This window comes from Parus major, chromosome 2 (assembly GCF_001522545.3).
Source record: "Parus major isolate Abel chromosome 2, Parus_major1.1, whole genome shotgun sequence".
Lineage (NCBI taxonomy): Eukaryota > Metazoa > Chordata > Aves > Passeriformes > Paridae > Parus > Parus major.
In genome coordinates, this window is record NC_031769.1 from 28,570,908 (window position 1) to 28,589,761 (window position 18,854).

Sequence of the window (18,854 nt, forward strand, 5' to 3'; positions counted from 1 at the left end):
GAAAACAGTTTTTTGGATACATTCTGAGTTTTGCTAAAACCACATTGATTTCAGTACAGCCCTCATTAATTAGTTTAAGCAAAAAAAAAAATCACTGAGACTGTATCCAGGCTCCACAGATCAGGATTTATATTCATTTGATATAAATCTATTTAAAAAAGCAAGGTCATGCAGACTGGTAGGGCAAGGTCCTGTCACTCCAGCTGGACTGAACCTCAGCCCTGAGGGAACTCTGCTCCAGCAGAAGTCTGTCCAAAGGGCTGAAACAGTGATCACTGTTCAGCAGGTGACTTCTGCAGCTGCTGCCTGCCCCTCTGCCCACTCACACGGCTGCAGAAGGGGAGGTGCTTCTGAAGCAGTACAAAGAATTTACAGTGGGAAAAAACATTGTGGGACAGAAAGATAAAATCTTAAGCAAGGTCTAGAGGTTGGCAAACTGCCCTTTATGGCAGAAAATGCACACATACACACACTATTACTAGTATCTCCTTCATACAGTGAAATATACGACCCAGCACAACCAAGTCTCAGATGACACCTGTTAGCTACACCTGCCCTCATAGGTGGGTATTTCTGATGTGCCACTCTTGATATGCTGGGGGAGTGGTGTACAACGGTGTTTGAAAGAGAGAAGTTACATATGACAAGTTGGATGGACCAGTTTTGCTTCTGTCCTCTCCTGATAACCACTGTTACAGAGGCTAGATACAAAGCTTGCCAACTTTCTCTGTCTTAAAACTAATTAAAACAATATTACAGAAGCTAGGAAAACTGTAAATAAAATTTCATTAATTTTACCCTGAAATATTTCTGTTTCCAGAAGCAGAACTGGATGTTGTTGTGCTGGCTAAGTAATACAGCAGCATTAGTGGTAAAAAGATTCAGCATCCTGAACTGAGATTCACCTGTGTAACTTAAACCATTTGTAGCCTAAAGACAAAATGAAAACTTATGGTTGGAAGAAGCAAGTACTTGCAAGAACAGCTCATCTGCCTGATTGCAGACGCCTGCTTTGGATAAGATTGAGCCATTCTCTGAGCTCCTGTGACTCAATCTCCAAACAGTTCTTGGTAGCTGAAGGACAACTAAGACACCAGTTCTCTTCACTCTGTTAGAGGAATCACCAGAGCCCTCAGAAAAGAAAACACTTCTCTCACTGTTACACCAACAGTGTTTATAAACCAAATCTATAAATATGTGGATTATCATTATGCCCTATTGATAATCTAGCTAAGGGACTGAAGTGCACTATTATCTATATATATACACATATATTTAAAAAACACATGGCTTGTAAAATAATAGGCTGTCAGCAGTACATGCCAATCTATTTAGCATGAATTGAGACAGAGATGCATTATAGAGAGAAAGCTGACACCAGCAGGGTTTCTATTTCCCCTATGACACTGAGCACGAACCTTGCCTCCAGACCCTTTGTCTTCACACTTCTCTGACACTGCTCCTTTCCCTGTGTTCCTTTTGTCTCTCTGCTTGTCAAACTGCTGCTCAGACACCTGCATTTTTTTATACATTTCCTACCCAGTGCTTTGGAACACTGCATTTCTGATCTCACAGATGTATGAACTGAGATATTGTATTGAGTTTAGGAAAAAACGTCAAATATATATTCAGAACAAAATAAAATATCATAAGCTGTTTCCTGAAAAGTATCTACTCCGTGTAAATAGAGATTTTATTTTTTCAAGACAAAGCAGAAAATTCCCCCACACCTGAAGAACACAATTTATTCAATTTAAATCAAAATATTTTTTTTTAAATGCAAAGTGATGTACAAAGAAAAATAATAGCATGTTTTCATGGATATGTGAAAGAAAGCTAAAGAAAAAAGGTACAATTCAAAAAACTGAAGGTGGACCCATACTCTTATACAGAATCAGGGCTGCAATTCATGCCAGGTGAGAAGCGTGTTCAATTCCCTTTTCTTCATGTTAATAGGACATAAACCTGTATTAGCCCAGTTCAGTGCCTCCTCTTAAAAAATTCTTTTGTATTGATGGACAGCAAGGCAGATAAACTGATACCAAATAGCCAGAAATATGAGACCTATGGATCTATGCAAGTCAATACATTGGTTTTGAAGAAAATTAGTGAAAGCTAAAATAAACACTAAAGTTAGTGGATAAATAAACTGAAATGATAGAGGGGATTCCTTTAATATAAGGAAAAAAAATAGGGTTTGTTTCTTTACAAGACCTTTCACTAAACCTCTTAAAAAACCCTAAACAGCTTTTGATAAGAGACAAGGTCTTCAGGTCTTAATCAGTTGAAGAGACAGGACAGTTAAATGGATAATTCTAAAACTTAAAGGAGGTTCCAGAGCAAAGCAGTATAATAAATGCCTATGGAATGATGAATGTCATGATAAGGGTAACTAAAGAATGACATTTTCTCCTCCAGTTTAGGAACTAGTGAGAATCAAATAAAGGGAGTAGGTACCAGCTTCCAAATGACTCGAGACTGGTAGCTCTTCATACAAATGGAACAACAGAAGCTGTTGGATGCTAGAAGTTTGTCAGTTACCAGCTAAACTCATGTCTATAACCAGTGACTATTAAACTTGAGACAACACTGTGAATGAAAGAGCCACTGAGCCACACTGTTGAAGTCCGAGCATTTTTCTCAAAATACCAAATGTGTTCATTTGTTCCTTTTCCTTCTTTTCTTCTTGAACTTTTGTCTCTTGCTGTCCATTTGCAGTGGTGTGCTATCAACCTGCAGAATCTCTGCTAGGATCCAGTACTCTTTCTCTCAGGGCAGAAATGGATATCTCTCAGGCAGAGTTAAATAATTAGTCCAGGCATATCACAGGTGAACACTGATATAGTAGAGTAAGGATTAGCTCAATTTCTTGGAGCATGGTGCTTATAAATCCAAGGTTGTAAATTCAATCCCTGTATGGGTCATTCACAGAAGAGCTGGACTTGATGGTCCTTGTGGGTCCCTTTCTAAATTAGAAAAATAAATTGTAATTCTAAATATTCTGTGGTCTGTATCACTTGTCCAGCTGCTTTAAATCCAGAAGGAATGTGAGCTTGTTTCCATAATGATGCACCTCCAGAGCTACTCTAACCCAGCTCAGATGGCTCAAAGGCCTATTTCTTATTCTGGATGAGAATTAAAAAAAAGTGTATATGCATTGAGTTTTGTCCACACTGAGTCTAGCTGCCATTGCAGAGGAGAGAGCAGTGCTGCAAGACTGAAGGCCTTGAAATGCTCAGCTTCCAAATACTGACACTGCACATAGCAAGGAATACCCCAGGGGCTGGTGCTCTAACCCAGACAAGGAACTGCCCCCAGCAGTACAGGGCACTGGGGAGAGCTTCCCAGGAGGAACCTCAATCTCAGGCTTTATTTCCATGGCTCAGAGCTGGTCAGGATGAGCTTGGGCTGCTTTCACCACTATCCTGGCAATCTTGGGCATTACATGATTCCCAATATTAATTTATGTATTCGCGAATAGTCTTGAATATTTCAAACCTTTTGATGTGAGATTATAGGAGGTTGGTCACTTAGACTTCTCATTTTTCCTGGTCTTATTTACCTTTGAATGCCAATAATCCAAAAGTTTTTTCATCACTTTAGGAATAATTTTAAGTGTGGGAGAAAGGGAGAAACTCTTTTCACACAGGTATTTCTAAGAGCAGTTGAGACAGGATTCTATTTTAAAAAATTTTTTATAAAGTAGTTCTGCTTGTCTGACCAGTGTAGAGGATTCTAAACTCATATGCAGGGAAATAGCAGAGTGCCACAAGCACCACATTTTATGTTATGTAAATGCTCCCAAAATGGAGGAAGTGGAAGTGATGAATTAAGTGAGAAGCTTTTGTTATGATTCTTTTAGGTTTTAGGGCTAAAAAAATTGAGAATGGATCTCCTTAGAGAGGAAGGAGAGAGAATGGCACTTCTAAAGGATGCAATCTATCATCCTAAACATTGGTAAGTGACATTTCCTTAGGCAGCTGACAGCTAAATATGTCTAGGTTTTTCAACTTGTGCTGGTAGAAGAAAGAAGGAGTCTTATGCCCTCATTTTTTAAAAGAATACCCACAATTCAGTGAGCATAATCTGGTCCACAAGTTTCTGGTGGAGTTGTACTAGCATGCTTAGCTACATAGCATTTTTCTGTGTGGATATTTTGAGAGGAAAGTATTTTTTGTTTGTTTGTTTCATATAAGTTCTTTATAGTTGTTTTTTTTTTTAGAAGTCTGTGATGTATTAGAAAGCATCATGTGCACAGAGGAACTGCAGCCCTTCCTGTAAATTCAACAAACTGGTATACGCTGAAAGCAACCCCTGAATGATTTACCTTTTTCACAAAGAGAGGTGAAGAGAAGGAGAGGGGTGGGAAAACAACAGATTTTTTAAATTATATTAACACTCACTACCTGCAAAAGCATTTGTAGAGAGTTACCCAAATCTCCTGTGGGCATTTCAGCACAAGTCCGATACAGAAATATACCAGAAAAGAATGACTAGTTGATTGGGCTACAGGCCAATCTCAGCTACAACTGTATGCTATCATAAAACACCTTGGCCCCTTCCACAAGAAGAAATAATCAAGTCTCCATGATACTGTATTCCTGAGGAATGCGGTTTTTCCAGATAAATTTCATTTTCTGAGTCACTGTTAATTTTCTTCAGGCCTACATACAGTTCACATTCCTGTTAAGGCAACACCTTAAGAAAGTATTGAGATGGTCAGAAAGCAATAGGAAAAGAATGCTAACAGCAATTACTTCCTCTAAAAGACACCCGCAGTTGCTGGGGTGTTTTAGAAATGTGACAGGTTAGATTCAGCCAGGAGGCTCAGCGAGCCAGCCAACACTCTCCTTGGTTTCCTCTCCAGAGCAGGGCCAGGAGATCCCCAGACAGGTCCCACCAGCAGCTCACACCACCGCCTCACTGTCCCCTTCAAGACTCTGTCCAACTGGGAATGAATGTAGCGTCTTGTTACTGAAGTTACTGCTTTCAGACTCACCACTATTGACAAGTCAGTAAAAATCCCTTCCTGTGACTTATTCTGAAAACACAAATTTCTAAAAAAGCACCCCAAACAACTATACATAGCTATATAAAGTAGTTGCAGAAAATATTTTAATTAAGTAATTAAGAATGGACGCAATATTACCTTCCATATGTTATTAGAATGCACAGCAGTAGTTCAAGGCTTACAAAGATTTGCATTTGTGTTGGAATATTATTCATGAATTGGGAATTTAAAATACCACTCAAACGTGCCTTCACACAGTTGGCCAAATAAAGCAAAGTTGTTCAACAAGGGACTTCTGTATTAGAGACTTTGAAAATAATGGCTTAACAGTATGCTAACTTGTTGAAAAGAAACTCATCAGAGGTCTGTCCAGCTATGACATGTTATGGATTTACTTTGGACTGAACCAATGGGCTGAGGTATGCCACCAAGATGAAGGAATACAACTTGAAAGATATATATGTCTGTTTTAAGTAGGAATGTTCATTCATTAGCTCACTGCTTCATTCACTAAGCCATGTGCAAACTGCTGCACCAATGAATGATTCACTACAGATGCCTTTAAAGCACCACACAGCAGGAACAAGCAAGATACTGGCTATTGTGACTCTCCTGGTGGGACAAGGAAGCAATTTCTTCATGGTTGCCCTGGGAGCCTTGAAATGGAAGAATACAGGCAATACTGCAAAAAGTAATCTTTAACCAAATGTAGTCTATACATTAATATGCCCACAATCCTCCCTCACATCTTCAACATTTCGAGTTTATTTTTTGGGAGCAAGGGATAGATGAGGTGAGTTGTTTTGAGGTGCAGGCTGAGCAAAACTGTCCAGAACAGCAGCTCCAGGGGCCATTGAAATAATATACAAGCTTTTACAGTGCAAAGTATGCTAAAGTGGGTCATACAGTTTATTTCCAGATGTTCTCACCTCCAGTATTTTCTAATGATATAGATGAAATCCATAAAGACTTCCTGTATGAGGCTAAAACTGTGTAAAAAATTAAAAAAACCTGTGCAGCATAATTTATAAGGATGTAAAAACACAGCAAGTAAACAAATAAACAAAATCACAGAGTTCCTGCATTTCGAACTGAAATTAGTACATTTTCAGTATTAATAAAATAATTTATCAAAGCTCACAGAAAGCCCTTTTTTCCACCTGGAAAGTTTCCAAGCTCAAAAAATATTTTAACTAGAAGAGAAAGTTTAACAAATATGAAAAACTGGCAGAAGAAGCATAAGAGGAAACAGAGAAAAGACCAAGCAATATAAATGGTAAAAGCTCTCAGGTAAAGAAAGTATTGTGAAATGACTGCCTACTTGAAGAAGCCTTCAATTTGTTATTGTTGAAGTTCGTAAAGTGTCTGTAACGAAGATTGTCATGCAGTCGCTTTTGTAATCAGTCCAAGAAGCACATATGTGTTTTAATAAGTAGGCTTGAAATATAAACAGGGGCGTTTTGTCAAAATGAAGCAGAGCATGAAACCATATATGGTTTTGGTCACTGGAGAGAAGCCTGCCCATTTCAGTAGAGATGAAGACAACGCATCAGATAACATAGTATACAGATTTGAGCCAACAGAGTTGCATTTTGGCCCATATGTATGGAGCACAAAATATAATGCACATTTGAATCGATGAGCCTTCCCAAAGATTGCTAGATAACACTGGAGGATTTATGTTTCTTAAATGAATAAATGTCCCATTGCTGCTATAAGGCACTTTCTCATTACAGACCTAAATGCTTTCTGTTTGGGGAAAAACCAAACCAAACCAAACCAACAAAACCAAACAAAGAAAATACCCACAACCAAAACCTACCAACCAACCAAAATAAGAAGAACAAACCTCAAAGTCTTAATACCTGTGGCCTTTCCTTGCTCCGTTGTAGCTGCTAATATACCCATTTAGCAGTGGAATAGGCTGAAGTGCCTGTGGAGAACCCGTGTTAAGAAGGACAGAAGACCATAAACACATATGTGATACATTTGTATAAGTTTTTTTTCTTTTCTGTTAGACTCATCTGCACTCCAGCTCTTTTTAGAATAGCTGAAGAAACGCGCTCTGTGCCTCCTTGGTGCTTACAACCGTATATAAAATTCCATAATTTTTGCTGTGTTCACTGTGTTTGATTTACTTTAAACTAAATTCAAACTCAGTCATCAATACAAGTTGTAAAGAAAATTAGACAATATTGTACTTAGCAAAAATGACTTGAATTGTACAGAGCAAGGAAGTTAAGGCAGGCTAAGTAGCAGAAATATGGTTTTTTAATTGTTAGCAAAGCATTAAAACCAGTGATACTTTCTTCTATTATTTAACATATTTTTCCCATTCCAATGTGTTTTTTATTGTGATACTGGTATTTACAGTACATGAGTGTTTTCTTTTTCACCCCCATGTATACCCTAGTTACTTTTTCCTGGCTCTTTTTTATACCCATGAGGTACCTTTTTATCTTCTAACTTGACCTGTTATACAAACTATAGACCAAGACACAGCAATTTCTGCAACAGCTGTACTAGTGGTTCTACTCTGGGTGTCTTTTTGGGAGATATGTTACAGCTCAGTTAAAGAACTGCAACAGATGGAAAATTCAGCACATTGCTATGTAAGAATTTGTTCCAAACATTAGCTACTATCACTTGATATTTGTGTTCTGTTTCCAGCTCAGAACTGTCAAAATTAAATTTCCAGTAGTTCCATCTGTAACATTAATTGGATTATGATCAAGTTACAACAATAACTAAAGAATTTAAAATTAATTTAAAATACCTTATTAGACTTCATTTGTAACAAAAATGGTCAAGAACATAATTTCCATTAATGGCCTTACAGATTATGATGAAGTGTCCTTCTAGCCTATAGCAAACTGAGCTTTTTCAGTGTCTCAGGATGAAGCATATTCCCAGACCTCATACCTTCCTTGCAGTTTTCTTCTGAGCCCCTTCTAGTTTGTAAAGGTCCTTGACAAAGCATAAATGCTAGAACTGGACAGAGTATCCCAGGAATGTTCTCACTAATGACATGCACAGATGGAGTATCATCATCTCCACCCGTATGCCATTGGTTAGACATAAAAGGATTGCATCTTATATTTTAATTATAGTTTTATTCTTGTAGCTTACCTTCAAATTAGTATTTAAGTCTTTGCTAGAGGACTCAGTTTTCCAATAATACCTGCTATGAAATCTTTTCCCTTTTGCCTGTTTTGGCCACACAAAAATACTCTGTTTTAATGAATTTATTGCAATGAGAACTCCATATTAGCTTATTCCTATTTAATCATCATTAATTGTTTATCAAATGATTTTGTCACTTGTTTTTCCTACTGATAATCACACATTTTCTGGACTTTGCTAAAGATGCTGTGTGGTATTGGAGAAAGAAAAGATCTTCAGAGGACCATGCTAGAAATATTTTCCCCTCTGTAGCTATACCTCATCTATACTTATTTCTTTACTACCTCCATTTTAGTCAGTCTTTTGTATGATTTTTAACAGATTTTTTATTTAAAATATTGTCAGTAATGAAGTTTTCTGCAATTTCCCCAGCATTCTGTAATAAAAAAAAAAATATTAGTACGCTGAAATAAACTACCTTAACTTGCATCAAATCTATTGTCTGATCTTGCCCATTTAAAAACAAACAAAAAACAAACAAAAAAAACCCTTCAGCATTATTTCTAGCTACTGATGGGATATAAAATACTTCTCATTAGCTTTAAGGTAGAAATAGATCTTCCCACCTTTTCTGACAAAACAGAGATGAATGAGCAAATCTGCCCTTTGCACATTGTGATCCATGTTTTTACTATCCTTGCTGAGAACAGGATATAAACCATTACTAAGATCTCACTTTTTCTTTATATACTTCATGTATTGTTTCTTATTTCCCTCCACCCTCTACAGAGTTTTTCAAAGATATTTTCAGCTTCCTGTATCAATTGTCCATATTTCCCCAGAGTTTTAAACTCATTGCTATTACTCTTGTTTTTAGTTGTGTCAATTTTTATTTCTGCCTTCATTTTCCCCTCGACCAACAGAATATTTTTAGGTTAAAGATGTCTGTTAAGAATTGCTAAGTAGTGTGTCTTTTCACACTGAATTTATCAAATCAGAATTATATTTCACATTTTCATGTTTAAATGTTTCCTGACACATAATTTTGCTCACAGTTTTTCTCAGCCTTGGGAAAACAGTTTTCTAAAAGGCAAAATATATACATTACTAGTAAAGTACTGCCAAGGCAGATATTGGCAAAGTACACAGATGTTTCTGATGGGAAAAAAATAACAATCTTGCTCTTCCTTTCCACAAAATGCACATCAAAATAAAGTTAATTCCAGATTTACTCTGGGTTTCTGGGGTTTATTTTACTCATCAAATTAAATTAATAATGTTTGGCTTGATTTTCAAATAAACATTTAGCAGCTTAATTCATTGCTGGCACTGTTTTATCCAAAGGAAAGCTATAGAGAGCTTTAGAAGTTAACCATAAATTCTACATCTTTTAGCCTTCTCTAACTCATGTCCTCTAAGATCTGGGGAAAGCCCCTTAGTCTCTCTGTTCCTCAATTTGCCATCAGGAAGACTGAAATAACAGTTTTCTAATATAGATAGATATTATGTACATATGCACAAAATTATGTGATGTCCAGGAAAGTAAGCTGAGAAAAGCATCTAAGTGGCTCTGATTAAAAACCGAAACCACTTAATGGATCTATCACAAGACTAAGTGCAGAACCATCCTAAAACTCTGTCTAGTGTTCCTTTGCTATTCACATTTTAGAAAGCACAATTTGGAAAGGGAAATTGTGTCTCTGTTCCCTGTCAGAAGTTCTGAACTTCTTAATTTTTAAATTAGATATAACATACACGTACATAAAGCCAATAGTCCTAGTATTTTTTTTTTTATTTCCCTTCCTTCTGTATGAAAAATTTCAACTTAGGAAAAACCTGGTTAGCATTTTCTCTGTTTTCTTAAAGGTTGTATTAGTAGCGTGGTAATTCATTTAGATATCTTTTGATTTTTTTACTTTTCAGTGAACAGCACAAAAGCAAGCTTAGTGTGTGTTGTCTGAATCTTTAGCTGAAGCATGTGTCAAAAAGTTCATATTGATAGCAGGTGACAATCTTGCTAAATAGGCTGAAGAACAGAAGTTAGTTCTTTCAAAAACAATAGTGAACTGGGATTAGATTCACTTAGAATTAATGGCCCAGTAATAATTCATGTGATTTGACAAAAAAGACTAATCATTTGGGGCTGTACTGCTCCTGTGTCTTGGAGATTTACCAGTGGAACTGGAGAGAAAATAGAGATCTTTACAGAATCACAGAAAAATAGTCACTGCATGAAAGTGAAACATGAAGGCTGCTACAAGCCTTCAATTCTCAGTTTTGTAGCTGACCTGACAAGCAATTTTCTCTTTATACATTTAATTAGAGAGTGCTTAGGACAATGGTTGTTTTGCTCAGGCCAGCAAAGACGTTTCCTCCACTGCTGCTTCAGAAGTGACTTGCTCACATTTAGGTCTTACATCATGATCTCTAAATATTTTTTCCTTTACAAAGAGAGAACATTTATGGATACATCTGAAATACAAACATTCCAGTTTTGTCTTATTTCCTACCAATTATCATTTATTTAAATTCAGATCAGACTGTTTATAATCTACTTCTAAAGTACACAAGTTCAAACCTGAACATCTTAGACCTTAGCAGCTGATCCAGATTTTGAATGCAGAAGTGCTAGAGTTTCTGTTCCAGCTTGAGGTTATGGGCAACAAAGAACTGAGAACTTCAGGTCACAGGTGGTTTTTCTGTATGTATGTGTGTGCACACGTAAATTTCACAGGTTAAATAAAAATTAACTTATAGAATCTGGAACTGGATTGCAAATATCTACACTTAAGGATTTTTCTGCTTGGCTAAAAACACCTTATTAATTTTAGTTCACTAAAACACAACCCAGCTGTAACTTGACCCATTTTGAGTAGCTATACTTAAAACCGGTGTTATGCTTTCAGTACTAAAGACTGATAACTTGATAGCTCCCCAGGGTTTGTTGGTTACAGTTTAAGTACAGAGTTGACATTACATGCTATTTTTCTGAAAATCCCAGCAGTAATATTACAACAGAGATACTGGTAATTGAAGATACAGTCAAAGATTGTTAGAGTGTGGATATCTTCAAACATACAGTATCATTCACTAACCTGCAATTTCATTCATTTTCAGGTCCCTTCAATCTTATGAAAGTGGAACTGTAAAACCAAAGGAAAACAGTTCAGAAGTATTTTCTGGGCCAAGACAAAACCAGCCTGGATTCTCTCACCCTTACTCACAGTGAACAGTAGGCTACTCTGTAAATAGTTCTCATTATTTCAATATGAATAAAGGTCACCCAATCTGGTGCTTAGGGATTACATAATAATTTTTCATCTGTATTTCCTCAACATTTTAGAAAATATGCACAACTCAGTCATTCTTGTTTCACACTTGAGAAGCTGGTGCAGTGCTAGATCAAATGAGTTATCCTATACCCTTCCACAAGGCAAAGGAAGCCAAAAATAGAACCTCATTTATTTTTCTGAATGGATTTCAATAGAACAGGGTAGCACTCTGTTAAACTTTCTTTCTGTTTCTGCACTGTTTCCAGAAAGCTCTATTTCTAAGAAAATATGTCTATTGTATCTGTTTTTATTAGTCATAGAACATCAGTGGATGCAAGTAATGATGCTGTCTGATCCCAACAAACTCTTATTCCAAATGCAGAAGAAAAAAATTACCACAGGTAACAAATCTATGAATCTGAAAGATTTAAGGCTTTCATGCAAATTAATGGAGTGTTTTATTCTATTTCCCAGAATTTATGTGCTTGTTTTCTCATAATAAAGGAAGTTTCTAGCTTCTGGTTGTGAAGATAGCCTTGACAATGTAAACCAACATACTTTCATCTTGTGGAGTCCTCATCCTCACCAGCTAAAACAATAGCATCAAGCAAGTTAACTTCCCCCATTCATCTTGCCAGGGTGTCAGCCTTGAAGCAAAACATGCACATTTAAGTACCAACTCTGTTAACCAATTCACTGCTTATTATCAGATTAGAAATTACTAGTCAGCACAATTAGACAGCAGGGTGGACACTTGTGATAATCTTGACATGCAACCACTTGAAAATGTTGAATACACTATTGATAAGAAAATAGAGAACAGTCTACTAATTTTAAAATGTATTTTTCTAAGATAAGTATTTGTGTAAAGCTGCCCCCTTAAGTTTTGGAATGCTTTCTGAACACCTTCTTCTGCACATCTAAACCTCTCCAAAACAGTGACTCTTAAGTTCTCTTTTTCACTCCCTACCTCTAATTTTGGTGCTCTATCACCAATTGGTTCCTGACTGCCAGGTTCCCCTGCTATGACAGGGACTTCATATATATCTCCAAGTTCTTTGAGAGAACAATAAGAAAGAAGCATTCTAAATCGGCCCAAAAGGGCATAGATGCACATTTATTCTGAATTGATTGAAACAACCAAGCAGAAATTATTAAAAAAACTATACTAACACCATCCTTATTGCAAGGATGAGAGGAGAAAATGCTGTCTCTTCTAGAACATCCCAGATAAAAGTAATTTCCAGTTATTATACACCACATTTTCTGTCTAGAAAGAAAATACACTACTGATTGCTTCTACAATGCTTACTGTGTGCATTTAACAGAAGAAGAAACAAAACAGATATTAGCCTAAAAACGTGATTCAGGAGGAAAGCAGTGTCAGAGATGGGAAAGGATGCAAAGCCCCGAGACAGCTCTCAGTTTATTAAATCACTCTGCTTCTGCTCAGGTAGCATCTTAAGCAGACATTGCAAACCCTGTTAACAGCTGCTTGGAAAAAGCTTATCTGCCCTCTGGCCCCTCACCTCGAATGACTGAATTAAAGCATGAATGCAAAGCCACAGCATCAAACACAGAAGCTGCATCCCAAGAACATTGCTTATGTTCTCTGCTACAGAACATGACCAGAAGCAAACTGATGTAATTAGTAGACACAGCAAATACCCAATTCCTGGAAATTTCCCACTTGCCTTTTCTTCTAGCCCGTATTCTTTTGCTGGACATAAATTTACTGACAGCTTTTCTCAAAACCTTTTTTCTGCCTACATCTTCCTGTCTCCAACCCTGTCTTGAGTCCTCTTTCAGCTCAATACTTTTTTACACTGGAAATGTAGATAAACACCTAATAACCTTTTTTTTTTAATTACATAGGATAATGATAGGGGGTGTATTCTTTGCATAATGAAAGCAAAAACACTTGGAGTGGATTTTTTCAGAATAAAAATGTTTTTTCAGACACAGTTCTGAGAGAACATGATTTTTTTTTTATTGACATTTATTTACTAGCCATCCTGACAGCACTTAATTAAAGTTCATGTGGCTTTAAATTATGGGAAGTTTATAAAAAATTTAAAAACTGTACTTAGTTTGCTTGTCAAACCTTTAGCTATTGCACAGAGATTCTTTTTACACTGTTCCATTTAGAAGGTGTTTTTCACTTTCAAAGCAGTTAACAAAGGTTCTGCTAGTTGCCCAGTTATTTTGTGAATGCATTTACATTTCCATACCTAGGGGAGTGTATGAATGTATGTATGCAGTGTATGTATGCAGAGTGTATGTATGTATGTATGAGTGTATGTATGCAGAAGCTGCAGCTGGAATGAGGAGCTTTAACAAGGGCAGAAGAAGAAGATACCAGAGTGGCAGTGATCCCAAGCCGCTCACACTCTGATGTTCAGGACAGCACATGTGGGTGCCACATGAGCAGGTGAAACTGTGATTCGAGCTGTGTGGAAAGGCAGATAATAATTAAGCAATCAGATGTGCTAAGTGCGTCCTGCTGGGACATCGCTCCGTTTCAGATGGGTTGGGAGGTTTGAAACTGAAGGCAGTAAGTGGGGAAGTGGCCACGTTACAGCTGTAATCCTAAAGTTTTCCTGGCGGTCCCTGGAGCACCATGGTGCCAGCCTTGTCCTGACACACTCCGGAAGCGTGCCAAACGCTTTTCAGCCTAAGGAGAGCATTTGACATCTTTCAGCTGCTAAGACTCAAGGATTTGGGCTCTGGCTGTATTCCAATGCTCCTCTCCTATGTGCATGTACTCACTGCAGCTCTCCGGAACCACCACCCCGTGCGGGATTCCCAGCTGCAGCCTGCTCCCGGGGATGTTGCCTCGTCCCTTGCAGCGCGGGGTCCCGGCGGGCCGGGACCGGGACCGGGACCGGGACCGGGCTCTGCCGCCTCCGGCCCGCCCAGCCCCCGGCAGCGGCGGCGCTTCGCTCATTTCATTTGTAGCTTCATGAGGTGATAAGAAGGCTTACCATGATGCCCGAGGAGCTAAAACCTGCCCTTGCAGGGCTGTGTGAGCCATGAACATCATGAGGGTTGTGATGAACTTCTGCATCCTGGCTTGTCCTTCCCTCACCATTTCTGCTGACAATCTTTTCCCGGACGTTGGATTTTTAATAATGTAAAAGTTAAACTATTATTATTATTATTATCATTATTATCATTATTTATTTATTTAGTTGTTGTTGTTATTGTTGTTGTTATCATTATTATCATTATTGCTATTGATGTTTCTTTTGAGGTAGAGTCTATACGATCTGGAGAGCACAGATTTAATCTTTGCACTGTAAGTGAACTATTAACCTGAACTGCAGGGAAATGTTACACCAAACAGCCATACATTTGTTCAGCTGGTTCTGGCCCTTTTTAAAAGCCAAGCCGAGGTAGTTTCTCAAGAAGAGATAGAGCAGGGGGTCACAGAGGGCACCCGCCCCTCCGGGTCCAGGTCCTGACCTGGGAGCTCCATGGGGCCCTCTCGTTTCTCCGGCCCGACGCGCCCGGAGCTGCCGGAGGGGCCCGTGGGCTCTGCGGTCACATCAGTGCGTGGCTCTGCGCTTCCGTACGGTCCTTCCACGCGTGAAACTCCGAAGGGAAAATAAACAAACGTATCCTCCTGTGGAAGGAAAGTCGCGGCTTGCACCGTGGGGCTCAGCCTCTGGGAACACTCCTCCTTTCACTGCTGCCACTGGCAGCCTGTGGCTTGCATAAATTGCTTCTCTTAAGCGTCTGCTTCCCTTTCCATCAGGTCTGAGACATCTGTATTTTTAACTATAAGCTCTTCTGGGTGAGGGTGATGTCTGTCTACACCCTTGCAAAGTGTTTAGCACAGCAACCCTGATGTCTTGCATCACTTCTAAGACCTACACTCATAAGCCACCAGCAGTAAATGCACATTGGTGAATATATTTACACCACTGGCTCCAGCTGAGTAACTCAGAGCTTTGCCCCTCCTGATAGAAATCTTGCATAGCATGAGTTCATGCTGTTTCACAAACCACCTGCCTTTTCTTAGCCATGTGTAGAACTGACTACTAGGAATCCCAATGTGTTTTATGTGTTATTAATAAAGTTAATATTTTTATGAAATACTACTCCGGTCTGGGATTCTCACACAATCTTGAGTACAAGAATCAAGAAAAAACACTTTCTGCCACATTATTAAAAGTTCAGTTGCAACAGTATAGAAGACTCAGGTAGCAAAATGCCATGTTGACATCTTTCCAGTAAGGGAAATTTTTTCCACAGTTCTTTTTTTTTCAATTCAACTTATTGCAAAACAGTTGCTTTCTGTAATATCACAGATTTATGCAGAGTTTACAATGCAATCATTGCTCCTTGCTATTGAAAAAGATTTATTTAACCAGTTTTGGCCTTCATTCCAAAAGGCTGAGTGCCAAATCATTACAGTGTATCTGGTGTTTTGCTGTCAGAAAATATGATCTAGCATTAAGATACTATTCAGAGACTCTAAAAGCCAGAGAAAATAATTGTGGTAAATCAAAACCTCATAAATACTTTATAAAGTTGTTTTTAATCTCTGTCCTCATGTGTGACAAAAAAGTACCAGTTTACATGCAGCCAGAATACATGAATTTTGAGGCTTCATTTCCTATACTGTGCAAGTTTTAAAACAACGTTAAAATCTATTCCGTATAGAGGCAAAAGTCAGACAGTAGTTGTCACATTATATTTTCTAGTACTACTGCAGTTTAATAAGCCAAAAGACAGCAAACCACTTCTCTAGCCTTAACTCCAAATGATGTATTTTCTTTTTTTTTTTTTTTTTAAAGACACTAAGAGAGAGGCTAAGAAACATCTACATGGCTCTGAAGCTGAAGCCACAACTGTGCAAGCAGATACAGACAGGCAATGCTCTATGTGGTTAAAGAAAAGCACATGCCAGAGACTCAGGAGCAGCTGGCCCCAAATTTTGGCCTCAGCACACCATGTAAAATTGAACATATGTGTGGACTGGGTTTGACTCCCTTCAGATGCTTCTGAAACACAATAATATCTCACTGGGTAAGAAAGCTGCTCTGGCTTCCAAACTACCTATGCCAATAACTTTTTATTTCTCCACCAAAAAAATGCAGAACAATTTTCCTGTGCAGCACATCAGTGTGACAGATAACAGCGACTGCCAGAAACTTGGAGATGGCAGTATATCTGGGATGGATATTAAACTGAGTCTGTCTAGAGGCTTGGGAAACCTGGGGGAGCAAAAGGCAGAATAATAAACTCAAGCAAAGATCGCATCCGGTCTTACTTTGTAAAAATTCCACTTATTTTTGCAGCACCAGAAATTTATCAATGATTTACCTTTTCAGGTTGTAAATTGCATAACCTGTGTGCCAGAGAATCTGCTACCTTACATCATATTGCATACAAATTCAGAAGCAGTTAACCAATGCAATATGGAGGGGCGCTTTCTGCAAAGAGGAAACCACAGAGGCCAGAAGGGAGCACTGGTTTGAGAAAAGGGGATTAGCTTGGAGGTAGCACTCAGCCTGATCTGACTCACTTGCCTCTGAGCAGTTTAAACCATGGCCATATTCCAAAGGAGGACAGAACTTATTAAATCACTGTTATGAATTACTGGTAGAGGAAACTGAAGGCAGTGAAATCCTGCCAAGCTCTGATATTCATGGTAAGCTGTAGAAGCAATATTAGTTTTGCCCAGATGAGGGGTTTTTTGCTAGTGGGGAAGGAGACTGATCAATATGTTCTGAGGCGACCAATATTTTATAGGTCTAGCTCAAAGAAAACAGCTTTTCCAAAGACAGGTGGTGATCTCTATCTGAATATTAGAGGATTTTAACAATGTCTCATGTTAAACACTCAGAACTTGATAATATTAATTTCTTCAATCAACCTGGTAGAGTCTTGCCATCATATGGACCTCTAGTAAGAACAGAGGTCCATATGATGGACCTCTGTTCTTACTAGAACATCTCACTAGAACATCATCTCACCAAGAAGAGGGCACCAACAGAGCACCATGGATAAGGAGTTGAATAATAATTTGTTGATATTGAATAATCAGAAAAATAATGCTGATGGCTCTGCTGGTAACTCTGCTGACTTGGCAATGACAGTCTTGTTTCTTAAAAATTCCCAGAGTTAGTAAAACCTAAGAAAGCTAGAATCAAAATTCAGACTTCTAAAATAACTTTGTTTTGAGGTGGATATTTCAGTTTAGCAGACTGCAGGTATGATTATAAATGGATTACTCCCATTTTACTTGTATTATGGAATAAGAACTCCTCATTTGGACATTGCCTTAAACAGTCCTTAAATTCCCTCATAGTTTAATAATTAACCTGAAGTACAAAAGAAAACTCAGAACTGAAAATGGGAAAAAATGCAACATAGAAGAAACAGGGTTTATTTCAGTTAGATTCTGCTTCTAAGAAATATAAATAAAGCTTTGTACCAACAAAATAATTTTTTATTGAAACATTCTAGTCTGTATTACTTACAAGCACTTAAATACTTATAGTGAAAGCGCAATGATGTTTCATAGCAAAATACTCAAAATACACAACTTCTAATATTGCTACCTGGACAATGTTAATTCAGTCCTGCTACATACATATAAAAATAAAAACTACTGACTTGTAAAAGTGTTTCACTGGAGATATTCTTAGTAAGCATCTACTTATTCGATTTTATCTGTTCAGTTCAAGATGTGAAAGCATGTCACATTGTGGTACACAGAAAGAAATAATGTTGGTTGTCCCAAATTTTACAACAACATTAGTTTTTATAGTGCTTCCATCAGCTACAAACTACAAGAATATCTACACACATTCAGGGGAAATTGCCATCCACATTCTTACTCTGAATGAACAGAAATGCAGACATAGCTAGAGCTGACGTACCAATTTCACATACATAGGAACGATTTTTTTAAAATAGATCACAGCAAGTATTTTATAGCTTTTAAAATCACTGTTCCCTATTCCCTTTAGCTGCAATTGAGTGTTGAGTAGTTCTTCATCTTGGTCCTCCACAGCTTCTGCCATCACCCAGAAAGCAATAGCATACAGTTTCTGAATGCCTTTGAGGAGGAAGTTTTAATAGTCATCTGCAAACACCTCCCAGGAAGCAGAGGTAGGAGGAGAAGCCAAATCATCAGGATACCATGGAGTTCCTGTGCGAGATGGTCTTTCTACCTTCTGCAATCCCAGACTCATTCAGCCTCTGCAACAAACAAGAATGACTCCCATCACTATAAAATCCTGATTTACCCCTTCACAAGCCCAAATTATATGCTGAAATTTTCTCCTGCTAAAATAGTAGATGAACATGTAAGAAAAGCCTTTTATGATTAGAAATGCCAAAAGAATTCATATCATCTCTTTGTGTTCCATAATAAATTCCGTAGCTAGGAAACTTTGAACACGCCCCACAAATCTAAAAAAATTAAAAAATCT